Below are 12,055 nucleotides of genomic sequence, written 5' to 3' on the forward strand. Positions count from 1 at the left end.
TTTCAAGCCTTTTGCCTATCGTAGAAAGTATTACTATTATGGTGGTGACAAGCTTGCAAAATCGTTAGTACTCTGGTTGAAAGGATTAGCGCCATTTTGTCCGTCTCTGTGTTCTGAGTTCAAATTCCGCTGAAGTCAACTTTGCTTTTCATCCTTTCAGGGTCGATAAACTAAGTGCCAGTCAAGTACTGGGGTCGATGTAATTGACTAGCTCCCTCCCCCAAATTTCAGTAGAGAGGATTATTATTATTATTATTATTATTAAGGTGACGAGCTGGCAGAATCGTTAGCAATGCCAAACAAAATGCTTTGCGGCATTTCGTCCATCTTTATGTTTCGTTGTTGTTGTTATTCTAAATGACGATTTTATTAGGGCAGTGGTTGGCAGGTTCTGTCGTGAGGTGGGGGGAAATGCCTTGCACCAAATACTTCAGGGTCTGAGTTGAAATCCCATCAGGTCAAGTTTGCCAGTCTTTAATCCAGGGGTCATGATATATATATATATATATATAGATATATATATAGTGCTTAGAGGTCGGTTGAATGTCTTGCCTCTCCCCCACATTTCCCCTCCCCTCCAATTTCTGGCCTTGGGCCTATGTTAGACAATATTACTGTTATTGTTATTTTTCAAATTATTATTGCCCTATTTTCATATACACATGCATATAATATTTATATATATATATATATATACATACGTGTGGATGTGTGTGTGTGTGTGTAGTGGATCTCCTTGTGGCTAATGCTACGCATTTTGATTCATTCAAATGTGAGTGCGGATTTCCACAGAAATAATCTGTAATTATTTAATTACTTTGATAAATCGAAATAATTTAGAGTTACTATATATATATATATATATATATATATATATATATATATATACACACACATACATATATGTTATGTATACTCATATATATTTATACGTATGTACATTTATGTGTAATTACATGTGTGTCTGTATATGTGCATATATGTATATATATATGTATGTATATTCAGCTGTTTCATACATCACTTGTACATACAAACACATACATACATGTGTGTGTGTGTGTGTATATATATATATATGTATATGTGTGTGTGTGTGTGTATATATGTATATATAATTGGATTTTAGAAATATATTAAAATATGCGTGTGTGGAATGTGTATATGTGTGAGTGCAGTGTTGTTAATGTTAATAATTAATGTTGATTAACGATTATTGTTAACGCTGATAATATGTTTGTTACAAGATGATCTTGATAATAATGTTAATGATGTTAATAATGATGATGATAATGATAATAATGGTGATGATGATGATAAATAATGATTTCTGATAATGTTAATTAATAATTATGATGATGAAGATTATGATAATGATGATGATGATAAATTTTTCAGTTATATTAAATGGGAAAAAATAAATAAATATACTTTAAAAAAAAAGAAAATTTTTAAAAAAAATATGTACATGAAATAAAAAAAAATTTACAGAAACTAAAATTATAATAATAATAATGATAATAATAATGATGATGATGATGATAATAATAATTTTAAAAAATTGTATATCTCTATTTTTCTCTGGTATTGAATGGATGTTATCGACATATATACACAAGCAAAACACTAATATATACATACATGACATATATATATATACACAAGAAGAAGAAGAAGAAGAAGGAGATTAAAAGACTCGAGACATTTTAATAAAAAATATTTGGTCAAAGAAATTCAATTTGAAAAAGTGAAAAATTGTTAGAAAAAAATGATAAATAAAATTTTAAAATAAACACGTTTTTTTAATTTTTTTAATCTTTTATGTTTTGTTTTGGTCATTGGACTGCAGCCATGCTGGAGTGCTTCCTTGAAGGGCTTTTATTGAAATTGACTCTGATCCTTTTTTTTCTTTTTCTTTTTAGGCTTGTACTTATTATATCAGTCCCTTTTGCCAAACTGCTAAGTTACGAGGGACATAGACACACCAACACCAGTTATCAAGCGATCGTGGGAGATGCAGATATATATGTGTGTGTGTAGTGAGCTTCTTTCAGTTTCCATCTATTGAATCTACTCACAAGGCCCGAGACAATAGGGGAAAACACCTGCCTGAGGGGCCACGGAGTGGGATTGAACCCAGAACCCTGCAGTTTGTAAGCAAACTTCTTACCACACAGTCACGCCTTGTTTATTTCTGTATCTTTTATGTTTTTACCTGTTTTGGTAATTGGGCCATACTGGGGCACAACCATGAAGTGTCATTTTAGTGGAGAGAAAATGAGATAATCAATGCTCTACGTATATGGTAATGCTTTTCTGTGTGAATATATATTTGAATCTGATGAAGCTATAGAGTGATACACAAGCACTCAGCTATGTGTGCAGAGTTTCTGATAGCAGAAACAGGTGTGAGCAGATGACATTGATTACATTATTTTTTGGTTCTTTTGTCATTTATCATTTATCAATTTCTAATGCAGGTACATGACTCTGCTGTCTCCTGTCCCAGGGTCTCACGAGCCCACACCCTCAGGGTTGGCACTCTCAATGTCGGCACACTGAAAGGTAGGTCTGGTGAGATTGTTGAGATGCTTGAACGGAGATAGAAAAAATCCATGTAGCTAAGAATATATATATATATATATACACACACAAATAAAATAATAACAGGTGAAGTGACGCATGTCCATTGGTTGTTATTTATTTTATTTCTTCGTGACACACACCACTGAAATCCCGACCCATCAGATATTCTGGAGTATACCAAATAGCATACGTAACCAATACAAACACTTTCGGATTACTCTGTAGGCTGTCAAAATACTCATAAGAGCTAAATTCTTTGTATGAATAACCTGACTGTTTCACTGGATGTACTTCGGTACACATCATACTTATTTGACTAAAGACTAAAGGTAGTGTTCACAAGTCATTTCAGCTCATCCTGGAGCCTATCCTTCAGGTGTGTGAATCCTTTGAATCTTTAATATAGCATATCATCATCATCATCATCATCATCGTCGTTTAACGTCCGCTTTCCATGCTAGCATGGGTTGGACGATTTGACTGAGGACTAGTGAAACCAGATGGCTACACCAGGCTCCAATCTGATTTGGCAGAGTTTCTACAGCTGGATGCCCTTCCTAACGCCAACCACTAGTGGGTGCTTTTACGTGTCACCCACACGAAGACCAGTCAGGCGGTACTGGCAACGGCCACGCTCAAAATAGTGTATTTTATGTGCCAACTGCACAAGAGCCAGTCCAGGGGCACTGGCAACGATCTCGCTCGAAAGTCCTTACACATGCCGCAGGCACAAGTGCCAGAAAGGCGACACTGGATTTTTTAGAAAAGGTTATACAACACTAATGTGAAAGCAAAATATAAAGTGTTGTTCAGTTAGTGTTGAAAAATAGAATATATATATATATATATATATGTATGTATGTATGTATATACACACATACACATGCACAAATACATACAGAAGAATGTCTATTTTGTATATATGGATACATACACAAAAAACTCCAGCCCAAAATACACACAGCTTCATGTTAGAGATGACATTAACATAGCAGAGCAATGACAACTTCTGCAAAATGAATTTCTGGGTGTAATATGGAAATCTCAGTCTTAATCACCAGGATTAGGGTTTATGTGTGGATATATATATATATATGTATATATGTTTACACACCTATATGTATATGAACATATGCAAATATACATACATACACACACATATATTGATACATACAACATGTATGTATATATGTGTGTATATGCATATGTCAAAGACTTCTTCCAATTTCCCTGACCATCATCCCCAATACACCCGGTTCGTTTTCTAACTAATCTTCATGTTTTTTCTCATTTGGTTTAGAATATCTGGCAATCTTCCTATCCTTCATTTATTTGCTCCCATCTGGGCTACGAAAGGTCTTTGTATATTTTTGTTGGTCATATCGAATTTTTATTTCACGAAGAGTTTCTTTGTTTTTGTCTTTGGAATTAATTAGACTCCCCCAAAATTTGTAGAATGTATATTTGGTTCCTTACCAACTTGGATTATGAATTAAAGTTCGTCTATACTTACAGTTTTTCCTTTCCCTATACTTCATTTTATATATGTATATATATCAATATATGTACTCTCTGAGTGGTTGGCGTTAGGAAGGGCATCCAGCTGTAGAAACTCTGCCAAATCAGACTGGAGCCTGGTGTTGCCATCCGGTTTCACCAGTCCTCAGTCAAATCGTCCAACCCATGCTAGCATGGAAAGCGGACGTTAAACGATGATGATGATGATGATGACACATATATATATATATATATATATATATATATATATATATATATATATATATATATATATATGTACATTGATATACATATATATATATTGATAAATGCAGGAGTGGCTGTGTGGTAACTTGCTTACGAACCACATGGTTCCAGGTTCAATCCTACTGCATGGCACCCTGGACAAGTGTCTTCTACTATAGCCTCAGGCTAACCAAATCCTTGTGAGTGGATTTAGTAGACGGAAACTGAAAGAAGCCCGTTGTATATATACATACATACATGTGTGTTTGTGTCTGTGTTTGTCCTCCCCACTATCGCTTGACAACCGATGCTCGTGTGTTTACGCCCCTGTAACTTAGCGGTTCGGCAAAAGAGACCTATAGAATAAGTACTAGGTTTACAAAGACTATGTCCTGGGGTCGATTCGTTCAACTAAAAGGTGTCTGAATTTCAAAGAGGTCGTATTGTGGGTCAATCTGAAGGTGGACATAGTCAGCGTAAAATCGCAGAAAACCTTGGGAACCCACGGAAGAGAATATTCGTCATCTGTGCCTAATAGGGTCCTTGCATTGAAAAATAAAAAGGGGGCATGTCTACTAAATATTAACATTCAAAGAGCATGTTCACATTATAACAACTAACAAATAATTTGAATGTATAATTTCAGATTTACATAAATTTTAATGATTATAAGGGTGTCTATTTACTTCTTTCATGTCTGTGTATTTGTATGTATGTATATATATATATACATATATATAGAGAGAGAAAGATATATATAATAGAGAGACAGAGAGAAAAAGATATATATATATATATGTGTGTGTGTGTGTGTGTGTATGTATGTATGTATGTATATATATATAATAGAGAAAGAGAGGGAAAAAAAAAAGAGATATACATCTATTTATATTAATTCTTACTCATTTGCTCCCATATCCGTTATAGTCATTGTAATGATGGCAAACATGATAACGATGATGATTATAATGATGTTAGTTTGTAGATAACCCACAGTGATAACGATGTGACTTTAAGGACAAACAATTTACTCAGTAATTCTATTTTTATCGCAAATCTTTGCTTCTCTGTTGGTTGTCGCCGCAAAGAGGATCTGGGAAATCTGTGAAAAGCCCGAAAAGAATCTTTGTCCGGAAGTCTCGGCACGGATGTGGTTTGTTTTCTGTCCGCAACTTGAAAGAAAATTCCTAAACACTTCTCAGCTTTTAACATTAGATAAAGGAAAATAAGAATCTCTTAATTACAAGATCATTAAACATAGGTGGCAGTGGTGGTGGTGGTGGTAGTGTAGGGGACATTACGGGTGATTATGGTGATAATGAAAGGTGGTGGTGGTGGTGGTGGTGGTAGTGGTGCGGTGTAGCATAGCTTATGTCGGGAATGGATTGGCAGAGAAGAACTTCAAGACAACCCAGAGTCTCATCCTGTCATCTTGATGGTAGATGGGTGGGTCATGGAGGGAACTGGATTTCTGATAAGTCTAAAAAAGACATCCTAAAAAAAGACCTGGGGTAAAAATAAACGAACAGAAAAAACGCAAAAACGGTGAATGAAAAATTAACTGGTATCAATAAGTGACAATAAATCCTGTTGAGTGATGTCAAAGATATGAAGGAAGGTTGGGTGATTGAGGAAAACCTTGCTTCATTCACTGCCACCGGGATGTTTGTGTGTGTAAATCTGTGTGTATATATAGAGAGGCCCGAAGTTGTTCAGTAAGCATTTAAACGAAGAGAATCTCAGAGAAAGGAATAACAAATATCATCAAATCTTTACAAAATCTTTGAAGCTTTAGAGGCAGATACAACGTGAAGAAACTCAAATTGTAATATATATTTATATACACACTATTTCATTTATATATATATACATAGGCTTGTGTAGATATAAACCCTTATATACATCAAGCAGAGACAAATCTCTAAGATCACAAATCGAGACAAGAGTGAAACAGACTTAAATTTGAAAAAACGGTAAGACATATAAATATATATATATTACTTTTAATTTTTATCTTTTCCTTGTTTCAGTCATTTGAGTATGCTGATTCTGGAACACTAGTTTCAAGAACTTTTAGTCGAATGAATCAACATCAGTACTTCCCTTTCTTTTGTTCTTTTTAAGTCTGGGGATGTAAACACACCAACACTGGTTGTCAAGCGGTAGTGGGGTTAGACACAAACAAAGAGACACACACATAGTTATACATATATATATGCATATAAACATACACACACACACGTATATATATATGTGTGTGTGTATATATATATATATATATATATATATACACACGTATATATATATATATATATATATACACACACACACACACATGTATATATATATATATATATATATATACACACACACACAACAGGCTTCATTTGATTTCTGTCTACTGAATCCACTCACAAGGCTTTGATTGGCCAGAGGCCATAGGAGAAGACACCTGCCCAAAATGCCATGCAGTGGGACTGAACCTAGAACCATGTGGTTGGGAAGCAAACTTCTAACTACTCACCCATACCTGCAGTGAAGTATACATACACATATCTGTGTGTGTATATATCTTGTTATATATATATATATGTTTATATATTTGTGTGTATGTGTTTAGACAATCTGCCTCGAATTCCATGTGACCCAGGCCAGCATGAAAGAGATATGAATTTTGATGGAGTAAACCTCTCTGCTCGCAGTGAGGTTGTCTGTTCACCCTTCTCATGATGCTCCGGTCTAAAGCTGAAACCATTAAGAGACATCACAGTTGCCAGTCTCTGGCCATCTAGTCACTGCTGGCATGTATGCATACAATTATATATGTGCAGGCTGCAGCAACAGAGCCATTTAGCTGTTATTTCTAGCAGTGTAGGTAGGTGTTCTAACACCCTCAGTCATAGTTAATAACGTTTATTGTTTTCCTTTTAGGTGAAACTCTGCTAACGAGCTGCTTTGCTTAATTATATATATATATATATATAGATATATGTGTGTGTGTGTATGGATCAAAACAGTTTGATTCAAATTTGTTGGTATTCTTGAATTTCGAGTGTGATGCTAGACATGAGCCATTTTGAATTTGGAATGGCTGACGACTAGCATCATGCTTGAAGCTCAAGAATATCAACAAATTTGAATCAAACTGTTTTGATCCCTACATGTAACTCCCAATAAATTGGTTGGGTGCCCTTCTTTCATTTGTCCCCTCACTCGTATGTGTGTGTGTATATATATATATATATATATATATAATTACACCCACACACACACACCACATATCTGCCCCTCTGCTCTACAGAGTCTCCTGGTCTGCCTTTCACACACACACACCACACAAATTATATGTACATGTGTGTAAGTTGTATTGACATGTATATACATATCCACATACACACATGCATGTGTTGTATATATACATACATATATTTTGCTGTTTTACATCTGCGTTTGTATGAGTGTCAGAGACGGAGATGTATCAGTGTAGCCACATTTGTTTCAAAGTTTTTACTGACCAAGATGTTCTTTTATATATTTCAGATGGCTACGGCAACAAGAAGTATAACTGCTCTACTGCTGATCGTCAGCCTCTTCTGTTTTGTTGCTGGCTGGAAAAGAACATGCACTTGTCCCTCCACAGTGGTCCAGCCTGCCAACAAACAGAACCCAGTTTCCAGTGATGTCCCCATTGTGAGGAATGTTCTAGACCAGCTGTCATTGTGTCCATGGAAGATGGAAATGGATTTTGACCAACATAGAATGCCAGCCAGTTTGATCTATGCCAAATTGCAAACATCAGCCTACTGCAACAACATGGAACGACAATGCATGGCTGTTACAGAAACAGTCAATGTCACTGTACGATGCTCAGACAGCAGATGTGTGACATGCACCGAAGACATCCCCATCGCATTTGTATGTGCCATGCGGCATGTAGTTGTAATTAACTAAGGAAGTTTCTACCAGAGGGTCATGGTTATCTACTGCCAATGTTGTCATTTCCATTTATGGTAGTTCTACCCAAGACAGCAGACATGTTTCTCTTCCAAGAATGCAAGCCACGATAAGAACTATTTATCAATTAATTTATTAATTACTATTTTCAAATGATATATATTTACAAAAAGGAAAAGGTTTTTAGTGATTTGTAATGAACTCCTATAAAGACTTCAAATAACTTTGAAAGATTTATTCTAAACAGTTGTCACTAGGTATTTGTTTGCTTTCTCTCAGCTAAGAATGGAGAGTTTAATTAAATATTTATTGCATACATTAGTTAGTATGCAGCTCATTAATTCCACTATTTATATCTTTCATTTACACACAAAACACCACACATACATGCATGCACACACACACCTATGAAACCACTCAAACATGTACATATATTTATTTTTACACAGAAATGCAGAGTTTTTAATTTATTTTATACCCCATATACCTATACATACAATATAATATGCGTGCACACACGTTTATTTCCTCAAGATGCACATATTATCTATTTATTTATTTCAACACACACAAACACACATTTATTTATTTATTTTCATATATATATATATATGTGTGTGTGTATATATATATATATATATATATATATATACACATACACACACACACATGCACATACATACACACATAAGGATGTGAACACACAATTATTTATTTTCAACCTCCCCACCATATATTTATATATATACACACACACACACACACATAAGGATGTGAACACACAATTATTTATTTTCAACCTCCCCACCATATATTTATATATATACACACACACACACACACATAAGGATGTGAACACACAATTATTTATTTTCAACCTCCCCACCATATATTTATATATATATAAGCCTGTCCTTTTCAAACTACAATGTCTGAAGAAGTGATTGAACTTTAAATTTATAACATAAATTGCCGAACTTTGTATGTAATGTGAAATAAATGGCGTTTGATTACTGAAACATTGATTTGACTTCTGTTTTACTCAATAAAGAATTCTTGTTATTCATTGTGTGGATTGTAACATTTGATATACAGACATACACACACATGCATCATCATCATTTAACATTTGTTTTCCATGCTGTTATGGGTTGAATGGTTTGACTAGAGCTGGCTCGCTGAAGAACTGCCCAGGCTCCCTGTCTGTTTTGGCATGGTTTCTATGGCTGGATGCCCTTCCTAGTGCCAACCACTTTACAGAGTGTATTGCGTGCTTCTCTGGCATTAGTGCATTTATGTAGCACCAGCACCTACAAGCCCACAAGAGATGCTTAGCTGGAGAGGGATGCAGGAGACAAGCTTGTATGCAAGGACAGCCATACTTTTACTAAGTCTGATGTGTCTTTTCAAGCACAGCAAACTGCTAGGAGTCTCAGCTCTCTGTCGTCCCTTCTGTGGGGCCCAATGTCTGCAGATCCTTTCTCACCACTTCATCCCACATCTTCCTGGGTCTACCTCTTTTGTCGGCCCAAGGCTATAGTAGAAGACACTTGGCCAAAGTACCATGGAGTGGGATTGCACCCAGGATCTCATTGTTGAGAAGCAAGGTTCTTATCTCACCAACACCTAGCAAAAAAAGAAAAGAAAAAAAATGGTCGTCCTACAAACATACATATTAGCAGAATGCAAATTTTCATAGCTTTGCACACGATGTGTGTCAGTATGTATAAGCAGACGCCAGCCAATAGAAGTTCGCTTCCCAAGCACATGATTCCAAGTTCAGTCCCACAGCGTGGCACCTTGGGTAAGTTTTGATCTACTATAGCCTCGGAACGACCAAAGTCTTCTCAGTGGATTTGATAAAAAGAAACTGAAAGAAACCCATCGTGTTTGTGTCTTTGCGCTTGTATTTGTTCACCACAGCTACTTGGCAATCGGTATTGGTTTGTTTACGTTGACAGAACGTAGCAGTTCGGCAAAAGACTCTGATAGAATAAGTACCAAACTTAGGAAACAAAAATAAGTACTGGGGTCCGATTTTTTCCACTGAAGCCCGTCGTATATATATACATACACACATATATATATATGTGTGTGTGTGTGTGTTTGTGTATCTGTTTGTCCCCCACCATCGCTTGACAACCGATGCTGGTGTGTTTACGTCCCCGTAACTTAGCGGATCGGCAAAGAGACTGATAAAATAAGTACTAGGCTTACAAAGAATAAGTCCTGAGGTCCATTTGTTCGGTGTACCTCAGGCGGTGCTTCAGCATGGCCGCAGTTAAATGACCGAACCAAATAAAAGAAAGAATAAAATAATTATTCTGAAAGTTATGAGGAAACTAATTCGATGGGGCACAATTGTGTAGGTTTGGTTCGACGTTATGTCAGAGCAGCGACGGTGACAGCAACAGCGCGTCGGATAAAATGAGTTAAAAATTTTATTACGTTCCGTCGCGTTGTGAGTTCAAATCCCGTCAGAGTCGATATTACTTTCTTGGGTTTTCCGGGTCGGAAAAATATAGTTAAAGCAAAGATAAAGTAAAGTACTATCGATGGTTGACCTAAGATTGGTCTTTCTGCTTACGCCACTCCTGTGTAACGATAAAATAAACGACAAATTTTTATTTCCCGTACAGACATCCGTAATGGCCAAGCTACCCCCCCCCCGCATTCCTCCAGCAAGAATTTTTTAAAAAATTAATAAATCTGTACAATTTTTGACTTCGCTTTCGGTCCTCCGTAAACAGCTCGGCCTTAACCTCAAACTTGTGGCCTTGTGCTGTGTTAAACTCGTATTTCATGCTCCACCTGGGACAAAAACAAAATCTTTAAGCACAAAAAAATATAGTTTTATATCACTTACGGTGATCCGTAAGTTGGTCGGTTTTTAGCGTCTCATTAATCGTTTTTCTTTTTCCCTCCCTCTCACTATCATACCTTTATCTTTCACTCTCTCATATTCTGTATTTTCCTCTCTCTCCCTCTCTTACATACTTCTCTATTCGCTTCTTCTCTAGTTGACTGTCTACCCTCTCTTTTTCTCCGTTCCTCTCCCGTCCATAATTTTCTCGCCTTCCGTCTTTCTCTCTCTCCCTTTCTCTATTTCTCATTTTTCCCTGTCTTTCTTTATTTCTCTCTTCCAGTTTCTGTTTCTCACCCTTTCCCTCTCCTTCTCTGTCTTCCTCGCCCTTTTCCTCTCTCTCTCTTTCGATATTTCTCCTTCCGTCCGGCCTCGTTCTCGCCTCCAATGACGAAAGAAGATAAAGAAACAAGGGGAGACAACACCAGGTCACCGCCACTACATCTCACACTCATAGATGCACACATATATATATACACACATATTTATAAACACAAATACGCTAACACTATACACACACTCCTATATATACACACACATTATATACACAACATATACAATGGTGAGTCGTCTCTTCTCTATTTTCTTTACCCATCTCGTCCCTCACATTGAATTATTTCTTTACCTTTTATGATATACACAAATAATATACATTCGTGCTTCTATCTGTTAACAGGCGGCATGTATACATACATATATACGTATGTATACATGCAGAGAGATATATACACATACGTACATACCTGTATACACAGATCTTTGTATATAAATATATATGTATGTATATATATATATATATATATATATATATATTACTGCATGTATGTATGCTTATGTGTCTATGCTGAGATTCCCTTCACTTTATATATATATATATATATATATGTATATAACACAACTATATATATA

General features: G+C 35.8%; 1 long non-coding RNA gene across 1 annotated transcript; it reads left to right on the forward strand.

Moving 5' to 3' along the window:
* The first annotated feature begins 6 nt into the window (after window positions 1-6).
* Window positions 7-9,306, forward strand: LOC106878903 (uncharacterized). The gene is made up of 3 exons (XR_001410567.2): window positions 7-2,153; window positions 2,481-2,565; window positions 7,870-9,306. It is a non-coding gene; the product is annotated as an uncharacterized LOC106878903 (long non-coding RNA).
* Window positions 9,307-12,055: the final 2,749 nt, after the last annotated feature.

The sequence above is a fragment of the Octopus bimaculoides genome, chromosome 30 (genome assembly GCF_001194135.2).
Source record: "Octopus bimaculoides isolate UCB-OBI-ISO-001 chromosome 30, ASM119413v2, whole genome shotgun sequence".
In the NCBI taxonomy this organism is placed as follows: domain Eukaryota; kingdom Metazoa; phylum Mollusca; class Cephalopoda; order Octopoda; family Octopodidae; genus Octopus; species Octopus bimaculoides.